Below are 10,634 nucleotides of genomic sequence, written 5' to 3'. Positions count from 1 at the left end.
ATCCTGTATTTTTTTAGTAGTTTATCTGAAACGAGTTTGTTCTTTTTGTTCAAATAGTGCAGCATCTGTGGTGACGCGTTGAGGAGACCACTATTTATGTGGCGCGCCCTCTATTGAACGAAACTTAAAGTAGGTGCAACCGCACGTTTGTCTTGATGGTGCGAGACCACTAGTCTTATTTAGCGCGACATTTCTGGAAAGAAACTTTCAGTTGTTTGACGGTTTCTCACGAAATTAAATCTCCTTATGTAACACATCAAGACCTATCACTGGCCGAGCTTACAACTTAATACAGCTGGCCGGCCTCGTGGGCTCGGGTTATTGCCCAAATAACGAGTGTGTTATTTTTCACGGACGTTGACTTTCTGGGATTTTTTTTCATTCGGTTTGTATTTTTCGCGTTTAAAATACTGTATTTACTTCGGTCATATTTTTTTGGTATTGTTTGACGGTTTCCCATTAAATTTAATCTCATAATTTTACACAGTCATCATGACAAATCACTGGACGAAATTTCAATTTTGAAATACGGAACAAACTCGTTTTGGGGGCAGCAACTCAAGAAATACTAGATGTATTTAATAAAATTTCAAACGCCTTGGAGATGTGAGCATTTAATCTCATAATTTTACACAGTCATCATGACAAATCACTGGACGAAATTTCAATTTTGAAATACGGAACAAACTCGTTTTGGGGGCAGCAACTCAAGAAATACTAGATGTATTTAATAAAATTTCAAACGCCTTGGAGATGTGAGCATTAAAAAAAAAACCCGCGTAATTATCACTTAGGTCTATGGGAGTCAATTGGCAGGTCTAAAACCATCGGAATTGAAAATGGAGGCGCTCTGCGCATTTGCTTTTTATATGTGGCCACAGTGGGTTTTTTTTCCCAGTGGAATTAAGTTGGTATTTTCCAGTTGAGGTATCAGATTGAATTTACAGCATGTTGTTAACATTTAAAACTCCCGACGACAAATTTCACCGCATGCCTGTGGCATTCTTTGGTAAAAACATTGTTCCTAATAGTTTTGGTATTCTTTTGTTATAAGGGGAATATTTAGAACAAGGATTTTAGGGGCAATGATTAATGCAGCGAGTGAAACAAATCCTCCTGTTCTCGCAAATTGAGCAGCGCCCCCTTTCGGCTTTCAAAGAAAGCCACTCTTGAAACTCATTTTGCATATAACGTGATTCATAAAAACTGCCCCAGAAAAAAGGTACTTGAAGAATGCCTTGCATGTGGCTATTATTTAGTGGATGTGATCATCTATTGCATAAATTCTTGTTTATCGGACATAATCAAATAACGAGAAGTTGGGACTTTTTATATGTCACCGGCCGGCTGCACGCACGGTACGACCGCACTAAAAGTTCCCTACAAGTTTACCTTTTGGCGGCTTACAATATTGGGACGGTGCATTATGCTAAGAGGAAAAAGAGTGCGCATCATTCACAAAATTACCCAGTAAACTTGAACGTATCCCCCTTCTAATAAATAAGGGTGTATGATCATTTAACTGTGTGTGTAAATTTAATCAGCAAAATTTTGAATGTGCTCTCTGGGAGTGGAATTATATACATTTTTGGGGTAATACTCAAAAAGAATTACCCTAATACAAATGGGCGAGACCAATACTACACGTGGTTGAAGTGTATACACGTACGTGCGTACATATCCGGCCGCCTACTCATACCATGCTGGAGGATAGGAGATCGACGACCGGACCACGGACCACGAGTACTTGACGAGCGTGGTGGAGTAAAAACTAGGCCTACTTTCCCGGTAAAAAGACGGGTCTTTTGCTAGCTGTGATCTATGGGATTGCTTTGCCGTGCAAGATAATTTCAGTATCCAGCAGTAAAGTGAGTTACCTTCCCTTCTGACTTGATGTAAAACATTGGGATGTATTTTTATAAAGTGTTCAATTTACTTGATAATTGATTGGTTTTCCCACCTGCATTTTGTTAGGCACCTGTTACCAACTTTACTGTGTTTTTATTGCTCCATGAGTACACTGAGACATCGGGGTCAGATGCAAAACTAAATCAGGCTAACTTTAGTCTTTACTCACTCTTTAACCTAGTATTAAATTAGCCGACAAATATCTTCACATTTTTCATTAGGCAAAGACAAGGTTCTCTGTATTTCACCAGCCAAGTTCGAATTCTGAAATCAATTTTTAAAGGAGACTTTTGAAAAAATATTTTGCACCTAGATACATGGCACTTCATGCACTTATGGCCAAGTGATTTCAATTTGAAACAGTATGACTATGAGTATTAAAAATAAGACTAGACTGGCTGGCACAGTGTTTAACAATGTGATGAGATGTGGGAATTGAAGAATGTTGCAAATTGACGCCACTTTATTCATCATGTATCATCTCAATAGAGGTCGGTCATTGCAAAAATGTTGGTAAGACATGAATCTGGGGGGAAAAAATTCAATTTTATTGGAATCCTTGGAAAGATTTCCATATACGAAGTTCACTAATTTTCCTCTGTATTGACTAACAAGCCCCCAGATAGCAATTTCATGTCATCAAAGTCAATTTGAGCAGTGAGAAAATACAAGCATTTTCTTAGAAAACACTTAAAAAATGTTCAGTCCAATCTCATAGGGTTTGTACACAGAGTGTTGAGTGAACTTCGTATATGGAAATCTTTCCGAATCTTCTTGTCTCTCCTTCCTTTATAACTCCATCTTTGTATACAAGTTAAACCCACAAAGTGGTGTCTACAAAGCACATTCTTTCCACGGGTTGAATCATGAGTTAGTCTGTTTTCATGTGTTACATATTTTCAAGGTCAGTTTTGGGACTCTCATAGGCCTACACCATGTATTGCTAACACAGAACTGTCAGCAGTGGAGATGGAACACTTTGGAAAGTGGGGGAGGGGCAAAAGCTCCACCCGTGGGGGGGGGGGGGAGGGTCGCTAAACCTCATTCATCAATAGGGGCGGCCTTCGGCAAGATTACCATATGCGAAGTTCACTAATTTTCCTCTGTGTTGACTAACAAGCCCCCAGATAGCAATTTCATGTCATCAAAGTCAATTTGAGCAGTGAGAAAATACAAGCATTTTCTTAGAAAACACTTAGAATTTTTCAGTCCACTCTCATAGGGTTTGTACACAGAGTGTTGAGTGAACTTCGTATATGGAAATCTTTCCCGGCCTTCTCCAAGATCAAGAGTACTCTATTGTGGGACGTGAGTGGGGTCCCCCATAGGGAAAAGTTGGGGGGGGGGGACCCAATGGCCCCCAGGCCACAGGCCCACAGCAGGTTCACTTGAGTATTTCACTTCATTTTGGGTACGGATACGATGAACTTGTTTCGCCTGATGAAGCCATACAGGAAAACGATCTCATGCATTGAAAGTTGTAAGAATTTTATTTCCCTGAACTGAAAAACAGGATAAATTTCCCACACAAAATCGGAGTTGCTTTAAATCTGTGAAAATGATAAAAATTAATTATTTATTAATAATATATACATTTATATTGCGCAAATTCCATAATAATATGTGATGCGATCAAGCTAAATGAGTCGTTTGTCGACCCTTGGTCATTTTTTTTTTTTAACAGATTTCAAAAGAGCATAATCTCAGCATTACTGCTGTGAAAACAGTATGCTTGTACCATCTTTAGTTCAAAAATTATGGAAGTTGGAGAACCAAGAAATGTGATGAAATGGTCCTATTTTGGCCTGAATCTCCAAATGAAAATTCCCCACAAACGACTCATTTAGCCTGATCACATCTATTATGATCGAATGCGCATCACAATTACTATCCCTGTTCATCAGGAATGAGATCCTGCAGCAGCTCGAGATCCACGCAATATGGTCTCTACCTTCACCCATCTATACTCCTGGGTGGAGAGAGGCAATTGTAATATTTTAAGTGCCTTGCCCAAGCGCACAAGCACCATGTTCCCTGTCAGGGTTCGAACCCATGTACCACGGCACACAAGTCAAACACCGTAACCATTGGACCACAGCATCCCACCGATATTTTGGTAACAAGGGGGAAAAACTATGGATACAGAACCTTCAGTGTCTGACCACAGAGAAAGGTGTTTTTCTATGGTCTGACAAAATAAACTTTGACAAGCGATAATATTGTTCATTCATGGTTGTTGAATTTGGCCTTGAGTTGATAACAAAAGTGCCGGGCCTGAAGAGTGCACTAAACTTTTTACGTACAGAAACAGGACCGGAGGGAATGTCTTTCTGTTTTTTTTTAGAGTGTTTTTTTTTTTTTTTTACAAAAGAGGATCATCACTTAAATTCTGATGAGATTATTGGAGATTTGATTTATGTCCTTTTCCTTTTCGAACTTGTAAGCCGGCTATCTGTTCAGAGAATCTGTAATCCTGAGAACATGTCCCAGGGGCCGATGACATACATGTACACCACAGACAACCACTGCAGAACGATATATGCGTAACAATGCAGAGAGTGTCAGTTGGTCTTGTAAGGTGATAAAAATGTTCAAAAGAGGACTTTTTCCCTACCAGTGTCAACCTGTCGTAGTGAAATTTGGCCTTGGGCTTGGCGTGGGTTGGGTTAGGTGCTGTTGGTCTGAGTACACTTGGGTGCCAGTATGTATCGCTGTACAACCATAGAGCATAGAGCAAGTGTGTCTTTTCCTGTACATACTGGTTCTGTCTAGGTGTCTGTAACATGTGCAGGGTGATTAAAAAAAACCGAAACCCAAATGTCAGGACCGTTGTTTTAGTGAAGTTCTGCTTGTAGCACTTTCAAAATCTAGGATATGAAAGCCCAATTCATAAGCTTTCCTTTACTAAAAGAAAGCTTATGAAATGAGCTTTCTCCTAGATTTTGAAATTACTACATGCAGAACTTCACTTAAACAATAGTCCCGACTTTTGGCTTTCATTTTTTTACTCACCCTGTAGACTGTACCATTTTGAAATTTTAATATCCAGGAAACAATTTGTTGAAATTTTTGCCAAATAGATAATTTGTCTGCTGCAGCACAATGGAAGCCGGCCCAGTGTTGTCCTCCTGGAGGTCGTTTATGCTGCTGCAAGTTTGCCTCGTCGTTTTGCTGCTGATCATCGCGGGATCATCAAAGACTGAAGCCAGAAGTCAGGGTAAGGCAACTTTCAAATTGTTATTGGATAACTTTGCATGGAAATCTATATCTATAAGAACAAAGTTACAAAAAATGTTTGTTCAACAAAGGATTCCGGTGCGTCGGCTCCCGGGCGCCAAATGCCCGCTGCAAAATGCGGGAGAAAATTTGGAATTGGTCAATATTGTTCATTCATAGTTATAAAGTTTGGGTAACCCGGGCGTTTTCTTTTTCCATTGGCCGTCGTGTGGCTGTTACGAAAGTTGTGTGTCTGCCCTCTGCTGCCCGCTTTTGGTTCTCCCCGCTGCGGGTGGTAACGGCCAGAACCAGAGGGGTTGTGTTTAGTTGCGATACTTCGTTGGTGGTGCAGTTGAGTCGTACACTATAAACAGCCGTGAATGCGCAATATGCATTCCCGGATATCGTACAATCTTTGATGCACTATGCGCTGTGTGTGTGTTTTTGAGCGCCTTAGCGGTGTTTTGGCTGCTTGCATGGGTTGCTGTTGCACGTGATAACGTGATAGTTTGCTGCAGTAAAATCCACATGTCGCGTTATTTTTGGAGGTTGCAGATCATTGAGTTCTGTTGTACCACTCCGGGGAGCTATGGGGCTATGGTTGTACGGAGGATTTGCAGTGCTTACAAATCACAATGATGAACTAATTTGGTTGGGCATGGAGAAGAGTGCATAAATAATACACAGCATTCACTGAGCTAAAACTTTATCAAATTAGTTGTTGAGCACTCGTCTTTAGATGTTGAGCGCTTTTGTTGACTTAAAAAAACCAACAAAAAAACCCACAAATGACCTGCCTTTAACACTTGTATGAGTTCCAGTTGATATTTACGGTATATGAAATTCGAGCCTTGTCCTTCAGGAACTTGCCCCTGAACTAGGAGTAGGATGTAAGAGCACTGGATTTATCACGACAAAAGGAGACAGGGTCTGTTACTTCCTTGGGATTTTATTGCTCTGCCATCGCAGGAAGCAATTGAAACTTGATCTCATTCCATCAGCTGGATAATAATGTGACTGGGCGGCAACTCATTGCCCAATTTAGTAATCGCGATGAAATCTCTTGTTATTTTTGATGTGTCATGTCTGATTGTGTTCCTTCCTGACAAGACATGATGATACCCGTCAAATTATAGACAGTTCATTTGGAGGCCATGGAATGTGGACAGTAGAACATACATGTCTTGGGTATATAGACCAATCAGGGCATATTATTCTATCATGGATACGTCCTTCAAAATGCAAAACATTGTTCTAGCAATTGTTCAAATATAACATCATCTTATAGGGTACTTGATGGGACATTTGATTTGTGCATAAAAAAAACGGAGCCCTCAAAGCCCCCTCTTCTTCACAGCTTTAAAAAAATACCTCGCAAATATCGAAGCATACGTGGAGAGTATAGTTCATTGGCTTTTCACCAACGAAAAAATCTTGCCAATCGGGTAAATATTTATTGAGTGATGGCCAATTCAAAATAAGTGCCGATTGTTCAATCTGTCCTTGGACTCAATTGTCATTTCTTAGGAATGTAATGGATTTGGGGGAGGGTAGTTTGCTTTCTGTAATGTTTTAACCTTTCTTTATTTGTTTCTTTTTCCTTTTTTTCTGTTTTGCAAAAATGGTGATTTTTCTTTTTGACAGTAATGGTAGTCTTGAAAAGGACTGTTTGGTTAACTTCTTAGATGTTTGCTGTGCTGCTCTGTCTCTGCCCTCTACTTCTTTGCCTTTTTCACAAATGCAAGTTTCGGCCCGTGTTCATATTGCGGCAGTCAAAATATCAGTCGCCGTGGACAAAATGAAAAAGCGGTACTTGTATTCAACTGGCCATAACTCAATAAATATTCACCTGATTGGAAAGATTTTGCCGGTGTTGAAAAGCTAATGAATTATTACTGATCTGCAATGGGGGCTTTGAGGGTTCAAGCCCCACGAAGTGTTCAGTGATCTTAGTGCCCGACTGTAAACCTTGAAATACAGATTGTTGCTCCCTGGTGTAATTAAGTGCCCAGTCATACCCCTTCCTCAATTCTGAGACCATGATGTGACCAATTAAACATATTTTGTCCCTGCACAACTATTATGAGAAGTTTTGCTGATCAGTGGTTGGTTTGGTTGTCACTGGTAGGGACATAAACCAGAGGCTGATGACCAGCATGCGCGAGTCATGATTATGTAATGTGGTAGGAACAAATTTCATCTACTTAAAAAAAAACAACTGTTGAGGACAGGATCACATTTGCTCAGTGCAAAATCAGGACCTCAAGCCAAAATTGTCAGCATGGAAAGTATGTACTTGTTGTTGCTGGAACTTTGTAACACGTTGCTGTAAAGTGGAGTTCCCGAACGTGGCACACTTCGACATTTTCCCTCCACTTTTCTCATGCAAAGTTGCCAAACCTCTTTGTTGACAAACTGTTAATTCATTCAGTCAAATACTGGTAGTTTTACCTTAATAATGCTTGCTATTGAACCAGTGTTTCCCCTGCCCATTCAAACGTGAGGTGGCCCACCTCGCTACTATCAGTGACCACCTCGCTCAATTTTTGCCAATATCACCACCTCGCTGTGAAGATTGGCAAAAAAGGAAATATCAATTGAACAATTTTCATTTTGTGTAATATATGTGCATTTTCCTTTACCTCCATGTATCAAGAACTCACAATTTCGATGTTTTTTTTTAATCATCGCGCATTTTTGTGAGTGCTGCATTCTTTTCAGTTTGCAGACTGCGTAAATTTCGATTCAATCATCAACTTGAATTGCTACCACCTCGCTCAGTTCATTAGCCAGGGGAAACACTGTATTGAACCTTGTTAAACAATTTCAGTATGACGAAATTTAGTCTGAATTATTAAAAACGGTGACGTCCAGAAATTGGGCACAAAATCGTCCGAGTGTTCCCTAACGTGGCACTTTTGAAACAAATTTCGGTAAATCCCAAGTTTACATTAAAGCCTTTGAAAGTTGACAAATTAGAACCATTATTAATACCTCTTGCGTCACCGTCTACAAGTTTGTCGGAAAATTATTTTCTTATTTTTGGGCGCATTTTAAAATGGTTCATAGTGCATTGTTGTGCACTTCAAATAAAATCGGAAAATCACGCCAAAATAAATGTCTCCGTTAAGTTCATTTGTAGTGGGTACGTTAACTTGAGATTTATGAACGGGAATTTTTGAAGCTCGATGAAATTTTGCTTACTGTGAAATTTGAGGTAATACCTTTGCTCTAGATACCAGTACCAAGGCTCAAGAGGCAAAAAATAAAAGTGTGCTACGTTATGGATCGCGCCATGTTAGGGGGCATCAACAATATACACATATTATACACATATCAAATTTGTTATCGCCAAATTGTACCGCATTGAAATGCATTCAAATACAGTATAAAAATGTCATAAATCTGCGTACTGGGAATACAACTCTCAGCACTCCAATCTTTTTAGAGGTGTTCTGAATCCATCAAAATCCACCAAAATCCACACCCCTGTTTTGCAGGATTTCATCAGATTCAGGATACCTCCATATTGAAAAATTTGGGGGATTTTGATGGATTCAGGACAGTAGACTAGCGGTACTGCAGGATTTTTATTTTCAATGTATTCATTTGGGGGCCGACTTTGATGGATTCAGTATCTCAACAGTTAACTCCTTGGATATATGTTTTGGTGTGCACGAGTCATATGTACTACACTTGTGGATTTGGATGGACTCACTGGTGGATTCTGATGGACTCAGAACACCAACATATATTTTGCATGACAAAATTGGTGGATTTTGACGAAGTCAGGAAACTTTCTAGTAAAAGTTCTCAAGGGGTTAGGGTTAATCCATGGGTCCTATACTCCAGATGCCTTTGATTAAACTTGCCCTTATTTTATGGTTTGCCCTCATGAGGCCCCACCAAGGGATCAACTTTTATACGCCTACATACCATGCCATTCTGGTAGAGGCACGTTTTTTGTCCAGTTTTACTCCCACCTGTGATAGCAGTGCCCTACATAAAGGCCTGTGCAATATTGAGTTTAAATTTAAAATGTGCGTGGGATTGGGCAAAACTATTTGAACAGCCCTCGGGCATTTTGCCAATTAGAAGGGGACCCCAGAACCCGCAACATGTAAACATCTACTGTGGGCGTACATCTTTTTTCAGGTGAACTGTGGTTTCTTTATAAGTATGATGAATTGGGAGAATTTTGGGGCTTGTGGTTCAGGGTCTCGTGTAGCTCGAAGGCACGAAGTGAGAGACACTTTATAAAATTTGAGTTCACTCGATCCCTCTCTGGAATCACCAAATGTTTCACATTTCCTGGGACGCATGTAGTGCGCTCTTGAGCTGTTTACATTGTACATCGTGCGTGTACAACAAAAATGAGACACAATGGGCAATTTCAGACATGAATTTGTCACATTGCAATCCAAATGTCAACGGTGGCCATTGAAGTGTGAGCATTGTCATAATTTGATCACTTGCAAATAATGTTTCCTTCCTGATAAGATTGGCTTTTTGTGTTATTGTTGCAAAGCGTCTCATATGGTTTCATTTTATGACAAAAGTTCTGTAGCATGAAAATTCTGCAGTGCCTCAAATTAATGTAGTTTATGTTTAAAACCCTTTTCTGATCTATTTTACCTCCTGGTATTGGAAGGATTATTTTAGCGTAAATTTTTGGGTTTATTATTTGCGTACTGTATCTTTTTTTACTTGGATATACGCTGTACAGTAGAAGCAAAGTGAATTAGGAGCAAACTCTTTTTTATTTCAAATGTTCAATGTGGGCTGGTAAACTCGGGCCCGGATTATCCAATAGGTAGGCACTGGGCCTACGAAAAATGTCAGGGCCCACGAAAATACCACAGTCACACAGTGTGCCATTAAAACACACGCACACTTGTTCCGTAATTGTGGGGACTACACACAAGTTGTCCCATGGTACTACGGGGACCGAAGACGCTATGGGGACCGAAGACCCTATGGGGACAGCAGTAAGTCCCCATAACACGGTCCTAATTTGCCTAACAATAAAAAAAACTTCCCAATAAACGTGGTGATGGCCCGCCCATCACCAACACCAGCACCCACGCACTCAAGAATAGTTTTTAAAAGTTTGAAAGTTTCTCTCTGAAAAATTTCCGAATTCGGGAAAGCTTCAGACTAGCAGATTTAACGTCTCTCTCTCAATTTGTGTATTTTGGGAAAGCTTTGGAACACTGGTGCCTAGGGGCTACGGAATGCTGAATCCAGCTCTTGGTATAGAAGAAATCTTTACTAAACAGTGCATTGGATCTGATTATCCAATGTGCTTAATACTACCCATGCAATCATATCCCATCCCATATTGAATTCCTTAGCCAAGATCAGGAATAGACCAGTAGGGTACTGTAGCAATGCCATATTTAAATTTATAATATATTTCTACCCATATAATGGCAAATGTTACTGGACCCTCGGACTAGGCCTAAGCCGTGTCCGCACTGGACTTTTTTTTTTGAAGGTTTTACCGAGAC

The 10,634-nt window shown here is 40.0% G+C and overlaps 1 long non-coding RNA gene across 1 annotated transcript; it reads left to right on the top strand.

Moving 5' to 3' along the window:
• Window positions 1-1,662: 1,662 nt before the first annotated feature.
• LOC119722726 lies at window positions 1,663-5,093 on the top strand. The gene is made up of 2 exons (XR_005270473.1): window positions 1,663-1,868; window positions 4,989-5,093. It is a non-coding gene; the product is annotated as an uncharacterized LOC119722726 (long non-coding RNA).
• Window positions 5,094-10,634: the final 5,541 nt, after the last annotated feature.

The sequence above is a fragment of the Patiria miniata genome, unplaced genomic scaffold (genome assembly GCF_015706575.1).
Source record: "Patiria miniata isolate m_02_andy unplaced genomic scaffold, ASM1570657v1 HiC_scaffold_16, whole genome shotgun sequence".
Taxonomy (NCBI): domain Eukaryota; kingdom Metazoa; phylum Echinodermata; class Asteroidea; order Valvatida; family Asterinidae; genus Patiria; species Patiria miniata.
Note: the sequence above shows the minus strand (reverse complement) of the source record. Positions and strands in the feature narration are given on the sequence as shown.